This window comes from Cebus imitator, unplaced genomic scaffold (assembly GCF_001604975.1).
Source record: "Cebus imitator isolate Cc_AM_T3 unplaced genomic scaffold, Cebus_imitator-1.0 Scaffold239, whole genome shotgun sequence".
Taxonomy (NCBI): Eukaryota; Metazoa; Chordata; class Mammalia; order Primates; family Cebidae; genus Cebus; species Cebus imitator.
In genome coordinates, this window is record NW_016107554.1 from 2,571,107 (window position 1) to 2,580,018 (window position 8,912).

The window sequence follows — 8,912 nt, forward strand, 5'->3', positions numbered from 1 at the left end:
ATACATTAATTCTTACAATGCTGAGCTTGCTTTAACCTGGTCAAAATTAAGTATTTTCATATTATAAAATCACATTCTGTAAAACACTTCATAACTATTACTATTCATGCATTTTAGTACTTTGAGAAATAACTCTTGGCATTGCCTTAATGGTAGAATTAATCCCAATGTTTGTTGTCAAGGTGGTCATATCATCTAGGTCTGGCCAATAGAACATTGCATGTTGCAGATGTAGGCGCATCATGCAAACCAAGTCAATCAATGAGAGGTGTTTTTAGGATTTTCCCTTGAAATTCAAGGAGGCATTTCATTTTCCTTGGGGACAATTACGAAGTAAAATATTGTCCAGGAGACTTTGAGAGACATCTTGCCTCTCTGAGAGTTACATTTGCCTGAAAATGGAGATGCTTCTGAAGGAAGCAGAGCTGAAAGATAGAAAGAGACCAGGCGAAGATGACTGCTTCAGTCGCTTTTTTTTTTTTTTTAAATCTTCAGGGATTTATATGAAGGGAGTTTTATTGCAGTAACATGCAGTGGATAAATTAAAATGGAACATTTCTGTATTTAAAGTCTGCCCCCCCCACGCCACAACTTCCTCCCATTTCCTACTTCCAGCCACTCCTAGCGCTTCTCAGCCCAGCTCCGCTCCTTCTGGACGCAGTGCAGGTCGCTTCCTGCCCGTTTTCACTCCACCCTCTACTTCTATCCCGATCAGCATTTTACACAGCCCTGGACACAGCCTAGGGGCTCCATCCAAGGGGCCCAGGACACAGTCGGGGGGAAGGGAGAGGAAGCATTCAGGCCTGGCAGGAGCAGCCAGCTTAAAGCTCCACCTGCCCCGGTCTTGGAAGTCCTTTCTTGGAAGTCCTTCCGCAGAAGCTACCTCCGTGCCCAGAAGCTCAGGGGTCCCAGAAGTTGGTACAGAGGGCCCTTCAGATGAACTATGAAGTTCTTGGATACATGTGCAGAATGTACAGGTTTGTTACATGGGCATAATGTGACATGGTGGTTTGCTGCACCCATCACCCTGTCATCTAGGTTTTAAACCCTGCATGCATTAGGTATTTGTCCAAATGCTCTCCCTCCCCTTTCCCCCAGCACCCCAATAGGCACCCATGTGTGATGTTCCCCTCCGTGTCCATGTGTTCCCATTGTTCAACTCCCACTTATGAATGAGAACATGCAGTTTTTGGCTTTCTGTTCCTGTGTTACGTTGCAGAGAATGATGTCTTCCAGCTTCATCCATGTCCCTTCAAAGGACATGAACTCATTCTTTTTTATGGCTGCATAGTATTCCATGGTGTATATGTGCCACATCTTCTTTATCCAGTATATCATTGATGGGCATTTGGGTTGATTCCAAGTCTTTGTTATTGTATATAGTTTCAGCCTCTTATTAAAGCAGCAATCAAAGGTGCCAATAAATTCCCCTTTTCCCAAGCAAGTTTTAATCAGATGGTTTCTTACTAGCAATCTGTTCACTGCTGTTTCAGTTGGTCATTGTGATGAGCACCTTCCATAATATGTTGATTTAATGTCACAGTAAATCTCTCACGTAAACTTTATAATTACTGTTTTACAAATGAAGAAACCAAGGCTTAATAATATCATGGAACCTCAGTCTCTTCTTTTATAAAATGAGTGCCCAGTAATATCCAGGATTCAAATTCAGGTCTTCAGCCTTCCAAACTTCTAGGCTTTATGCTTCCTTCTCTCCCAAAATGAAAGGGGGACATGTGAGCAACAACAAAGGCCCTTGCTTTTCCTTCCATCTTCTTCAGCCTCTGTCACTTACTGCTTTATCTCTGGAAATCAATCTCTTTTCTGGTGGGGGAACATGTCAGAAATATAAGGAAGTCAATATAATAAGACATATTATATACAGTAATTTATGGAGTATCCAATCCCATTGCTTATATTTGCTTTAAGTCTCGTTGAGTATCCATTTGTTTTATAGTTGACCCCATATATGTGCCATTTTCTCATATGAAGAACTACATTCCTCTAATTACGTACTCATAAGGCAACATAGCCTGGTGGAGGAGAGCACATTTTCTGGAGTCAGGCTTCTTAGACTTCAGTCTCAGCTCTGTTATTCACTACTTGTGTGACATTGCAAAATTATAAACCACCCTCAGTTTATTCATTTAAAAATGGGAGATAGCATTAGTATCGGCCTCATAGAGTTTTACAAATTAAATATGTTTACATCTGCAAAATGGTTAGAACTGGATCTGGCATTAAATAGTCCCCTCAGCCATTGTTGGCGATTATCATTACAATTATCAGTACCTTTTGTGTTGACTGACACATTCTCTCAGAAATTTTTGGTCTGGGTTTTTGTTTCGTTTTGTTTTGTAGTACTAGAACTGGTTACCGTTTATCCTAGAGCTAGGATCATCCTTACATAAGCCTTCTCATGCTTCAGTATATGTGGCACAGGTTAGCATCAAAACCTTCCCATGCAGAGCAAATGGATTCAGACTGGCTGGCTTTCCCTCTCTTCTTTCTCCTTCTATCTCTTCTTACTTCCCTCTTCTGTGGAGGTTGACAGAATTAGAGTTGGGGCTGGTATTTGTCAGAATCAGCTAGATATTACTGCAGAAACAAAATGTCTCTGACATTTTAGTGGTTACATTTTTAAAAAGACTTATTTATTGTTCTGCTCTCCTACTTGCCTGCATCAGTAGAGAACTTTGTTCCAAATAACATCTCGGGCCATTAGGTCAATAGAAGCTATACCATCATCATGTGGCATCAGTGTTGAGGAAGCAGGGGAGAAAACACTGGTGATTTATTTTCTTCTTTCAATTTCTATGTATTTTCAAAATTAAACATTTTGAAAATGTTTAGAAGTGAAAAAAAAATCTTATTTTAACAATAAATGGGCCTCAATTATAGTAAACTGACTCAAACCAAAGAAAACCTCAAATAGGAAACCTCATAACATCTAAGGGAGAAAGGGAATTAATGATATTTTAATTTAGAAGAAATGTTTTTCTTCTTTACATTAACTACAGTTCCTTTGTTTCATCATGGGCATAAAATTCAAGAAATTTAGTAATAATTTTTAAAATCCTACAGCACTGCAATATTGCAGCTAAAATCTTGAGTTTACTGAGAATTTAAGTAAAATGTAGTGGTGATAAAATTTTTCCCAATACAAATAATATATGAAAAGATGAAATAATGTTAATGTGTACTACCACTAAAATTCAAGTTTAGTAATACATAAATGCTTATAAACTTAGGAAATTTTTGAAAGCTGCTATTTTACTCCTCTGAAGCAGTAACAATGCTGGTAAACAATGAGGTATTTGGTGTTATGTTTAAAAATGCTATGTGGCCATTAGAAATTATTTTTAATTCAACAACAATCATGTTCCTCATTGTTTTCACTAAGTATTTCCCAGCTTGTAGAAGCATATATTGTCCTTTTTCTTACAGTCAGATAACTACCATTAATTTTAGTGAGAGTTTCTAGTCTAAGATTGGAGGATGAATTAGAAAACAGCTATGAAGAATGAATAAACTCTTGATCTTTTCCCCAGAAGAGTATTAATTGTACTTCTCAATGGATCTTTTATTAATTTGGTATTATTTTCAGAATACCAAAGAAATGAGGTTATTGCCGGGCGCGGTGGCTCACGCCTATAATCCCAGCGCTGTGGGAGGCCGAGGCGGGTGGATCACGAGGTCAAGAGGAGACCATCTGGTCAACATGGTGAAACCCCGTCTCTACTAAAACTACAAAAAAAATTAGCTGGGCATGGTGGTGCGTGCCTGTAATCCCAGCTACTCAGGAGGCTGAGGCAGGAGAATTGCCTGAACCCAGGAGGCGGAGGTTGCTGTGAGCCGAGATCACGCCATTGCACTCCAGCCTGGGTAACAAGAGCGAAACTCCGTCGGAAAAAAAAAAAAAAAAAAAAAAGGGAATGAGGTTATTGAATTTCTTTTTTTCTGACTCTTTTAACTATAACAAAGATGTAATTACTGACTAACATTTTTTATTTCAAGTTCAGATGTTGAGGATATATTCCCTTTCTTTCCTTCTTGAACTTTCAATGCTTTATTTTTATTTACGTCTTTAGTTAATCCAACGTATTTTTTTTTTTAAATGAGAAAAAAATGGCAGTTCTCACTTCTGCCCTTGCTTTCTGCTTCTAGGGGCAACTACTTGAAAATGTTTCAGTAATTTCCTAGAGAACTCTCTGTACCATTATCAGTAATATACCTCCCTTTCTATGTCTTAATACTTGAATTTTGATATTATCTACTGTGTTTTCTGTTATAGAAGCTTAAACTTTAACTCTGTCACACATTCATAGATCTATTTCTCTATCTTCCTTTTTCAAATATAGTAATATCTCAATATTTTGTTAGATGATCATTTAGGTTTCATAAAACATAAAGCTTAAGAAACAGCTGTGTCATGTCTTATGCGCGGGTCATACATTCTTTTTGTGTAATTTCTTATATACCCTGAAGTTGATATTCTCACTTTTATTGTTGTTTGCTTAGTTTTCTTGTTCTGATCTGGGCAGTTGCTCACCTGACCTGCTGCAGAGCTGCTGTCCTGGGATCTGCTTCTGTAGTTCTGGAGATTTCCTTCTTCCTTCTTTCCTTCATTGAATCCTCTACCTTCTGGCTCTTCCTTTCCCTTTGCTTACTCCTTTGTTTTCATGGCATATACCTTCCAGTAGCGTCTGGAACAGGATTATGTGAGAAGTTAATTTTCCTTTATTCTTCATTCATATTTGATTGAGAGTTCAGATACAGAATTCTAAGTTAGAAATCATTTTTCTTCTTAGAATGTGGACTGCATTCTGCATTGTCTCCCAGCTTTGAAGGTTGATGTTCAGAAATCAGATGACATTTAATTCCCAGTGCTATATATGTGATCTGAAATCCACAATGACGTGGCTGGGTACGAGTAATTTTCATCCATTTTTCTAAGAAGTCAGTAAGCTTTTGAATTGGGAAAATCATGTTGTCATTCTGGAAATACTTTTGCATGTATTTTGATCAATTTATTGCAGATAGAGCCTTGTAGGCCTGGATAAAAAGCTGGATTTTACTCTGGTTGCAGGAGAAAGCTCCTGGAAAAGTTATAGGGGGTGATGTGATACAGCAAATACATAAATCAAACTATGATACTAATAATGTTTTACGTGATGCTTGAGCATTTTTCTACTCATCATGGGAAATCCATATGAAAACAATTAAAATTCAATTTTTAAATACCTGTGATAAGTCACACTCCTGATCACTTTCTCCTATTTTTACAGTTCTTAGCATACATTAACATGAGGTAACTACTTTTGTGATAAATGGTTACATATGATTCTTTATGCAAAAGTCAGAAAATAAAAGTAAATATTCTCATTTTCCCTTATTTTTATACAAATCACGTACATAAGTTCACCTTACTTTTAAAAACTTAACATATCTTGATATATTTCCATATCAGTAATTAGACAGCTTCTTCATTGTTTTATACAATTATATAGCATTCAGCTTTATCCATATAACCTATTTTTTCAGTCCTCTATTTAGAGGCATTTAATTTGTTTCTAAATATTTGCTATGAAGATGGAATAACCCTGTACATATGCCATTCTGTAGTTGTGAAAACATAGCTTTAAAGTCCATATCTAAGACTGAAATCGTTAGGTCAAAAGGTTAATGTTTTCATGATCTGGATGAATGTTGGCTAATTTTTTAAATGCTGTGTAACTTATTAGTTAATATCTTGAGCTCTAGAGTGAAACTGACATGGGTTTAAATCTCAGCTCTGCCACTGCCGTCTTTGGAAAATGAGCAGGATTTTTCTACCTCTCAGTGCCCAGCTAGTGCTGTTTCCATACAGATGGGCTTTTAATCCAGTATCAAGTAGACCGAGGATATAAATAAATATTAAATGTGGAGTACCCTGTTTCAAAAACTGTGTCTATGAAATTAAAGAAGGAATGTAAAGAACTTAGGATGATTGGCGAGGAGATTGTTCAAAGTGGGAGAGGCTTGAGCATGTTTACATTTTGATGAACATGATCTGGTTGAGAAGAAGTGGTTGAATACATGGAAGATAAGAAGCATAAAAGTTACTAAGAGGGAAGAAGATAATAAGAACTGAAGAAGAAGTAAAAGAACTTATTTGCCTGGGATGGTAGAAAGGGCACCCCTCTGTAGTAATGTAAGGGATCATGAAGGTCCAAGAATTGGGAGCTATAGCTCCTGTTCAATGAATTTGTGATTTTTACAGAAGGGAGCCGAGACTATCTCCATCTGGTTGCTTCCACTTTTTCCACTGAAGTAGAAGGCAGGGTCTTCTGAGATTAAGGGGGAAAGGCATAGTAGAAGGGTTGGAAATTGGATCTTTGAAAAGAAAAGAAAAAGTTGATGTTGTTGCAGGCAATATGAAAGGGAGTTGGCCAAGGAAGTGTACCATGATTGTCAGCTCATGCTGTGTTCCCATTGAAGATTAGTGATCACAAATTTACAACGGAAACCCAGCTATCCTTCTGAGGGACCTCAGCCAAGCTCAGCTACTTGTAGAATCCCTATGATTTGTTTGAGTTTATAGGTGAGCAGTAAGGGAGGTTATGGTTCTCCAAGTGCACTTTTAAAATAACAAACCACAGGATGTAAGCGAAGTAAAAAATGAGCTGAAGAAAGCAATGGATTGAAAGGATGTAGAAGGTAAATTAAGGGAAGAGCAGTCTAACAAACAAATAGAAGCAGATGTTGTAATAATAATTGTTTTCAATATCAAATAAGATATTGAAATCGAAACATATAAAACTATTCCAGCACATAGTGTTCAATAAATGTTAAATGGTGTCATCACCATGAATAGAATTGTGTTCTACATTTATCCAACCTGCTACTTCCCTTTGGGTCCAAAAAGTACAAGAAACTTTAATCAGAGAAAGTAGAAGAGAGAGCCCTCAATCTAGCTGCTTATTTCAAAAGTACAAAATAAATCTACTTTTAAAAATCTGACAAGCCAATGGGGCAGGTTATTTTATTTTCCTTATTTCTATTGCAAACACATTTTATTAGTTTTGAGAGTAATAAAAGTACAAGGCATATTAAATTTGACCTGGTCAAATTGAGCATCTCAGTGATAGCCTTCAGAAACTGTCACAAATTGAATATCTAATCTAAGGAAGCATGATTCTTTTCCTTTTACCTCCTCATCTTTGATGAGGTTGGGTTGTGAATTTTGACATAGGAAAGGTGGAAGAGGGTGAACACACCTAGGTCATTTGATGTTACCATTCCAGAGTATATATTGATCAGCTTTGGTTATTCAATCCCATTGTAATGGCTGTTATTTCAATTCAGTGAGAGTAAGAGTCTGTAACAGCAAGCTATTTTGCTTGGGGTTCTCTTGTTTACTAAAGAGCGGTAAGAAGGAGTGAGATAAGAAATACACAAAGCTGAATCCAAACAACCAAATAGGTAACACAGTGGAAATCATCTAATTTATTATCTATATGAATGTGAAAGCACAGAAGGGAGCAGAATTTTTAGTAGTCCTGGATGAAAGATTAAAATAATTCAGAGTGATTTGTTGCAAGCTATGCGACAGGTCAGCACATTTGAATCTCATTTGAATTCAATAATGTCCATGAGAAGAAGTGTAAGCAGAATGTCTTCAGTTAGCTGTGCATGTTTTTTACTGGCACGTGAAAAATAAGACTCTTGCTGTACATAGATCTTAAATTAGGCTGCTGTTAGATGCTCCGTTTTCTAGTGGACGTATTTATCTTCCCTGTTGATTCTTTTAATTTGGTTTGTTTTATGCTCTTTATGGTCTGTCTCCCCTATTAGACAGCATGGCCTACATTGGCTTTGCTCTGGTTTTAAAAAAATGTCTGCAACATATTATTACATATTCACTAAATATTAGTGGAATGAATAAATTAGTGAATGACAATTAGATGTCTAAATTGTGCTATCATTCTATAAATTCTGTTTTTTTTTTCAAGAAAACATTTGATTGAAACTATGTATAAAAATGTAATATTTTTGAATTGCTTTCACATAACAGCAATTTAAGGAGATTTAGTGGGCAAATCCAAAATGTGTGGGGCAGAGGACTTGAACCGCTGTCGGTGATTTAAAATGCCTATTACCTGAGCCAGTGCCAACTAACACAGTGATATGTCATGGGGAATTTATGCTTTGCTTGATCAGAACATAGGGTGACATTTTGTTGGAAATGTCTTCAAGTAAAGGTATTTATAAGAAAAATACTCCAACACCCTATAGAGACAATTCTTTCATTAATTGAACATGAGCTGGGAAGCCACCTAGGGTTTTTTCTTTGAATATAGAACTGATAGCAAATTGTGATTTTAATCACCATGATTATATAATATTCAAGACTCTATGAGCATTACAAATAGTGTGGCTTAGAAAGAGGAGCCTTTTGATTGTTTTTTTTCTTTCATAGTTTCTTTTGCCAATGAGTTCCTGACTGTATAAAACACTGCATCCTGAATTTCTAACATAATAAACAAACATATTCCTAGATTTTGTTTTTTATTTATTTACGAGTAGCATTTCTATTACACACAGAGTGTGGTCCTTTCTGTATCATTCCTTTGAAAAGCTCTGAATAATCCATACTGACTTGAAAAATTCAATAAAAATGAGAGAGAATTGCAGGATAATGGTTACCTTCCAAACAGAGATGAAGCTTTTGATAGTTTCCTTTCTCTATTTAAGAATACCATATCCTTTATCCTTATTCCTCACCTTCTGTTTGTAGTGATCCTGTATATAATGAGGTATGGAATGCACAGAGTCAGAGAAGGGGCCAGATAAGAGAAAGAGCATAATCAGATAGTTCTTGACTAACACGCAGTATTTCTCTCCATTACCCTTATCTTCTATACTGTACT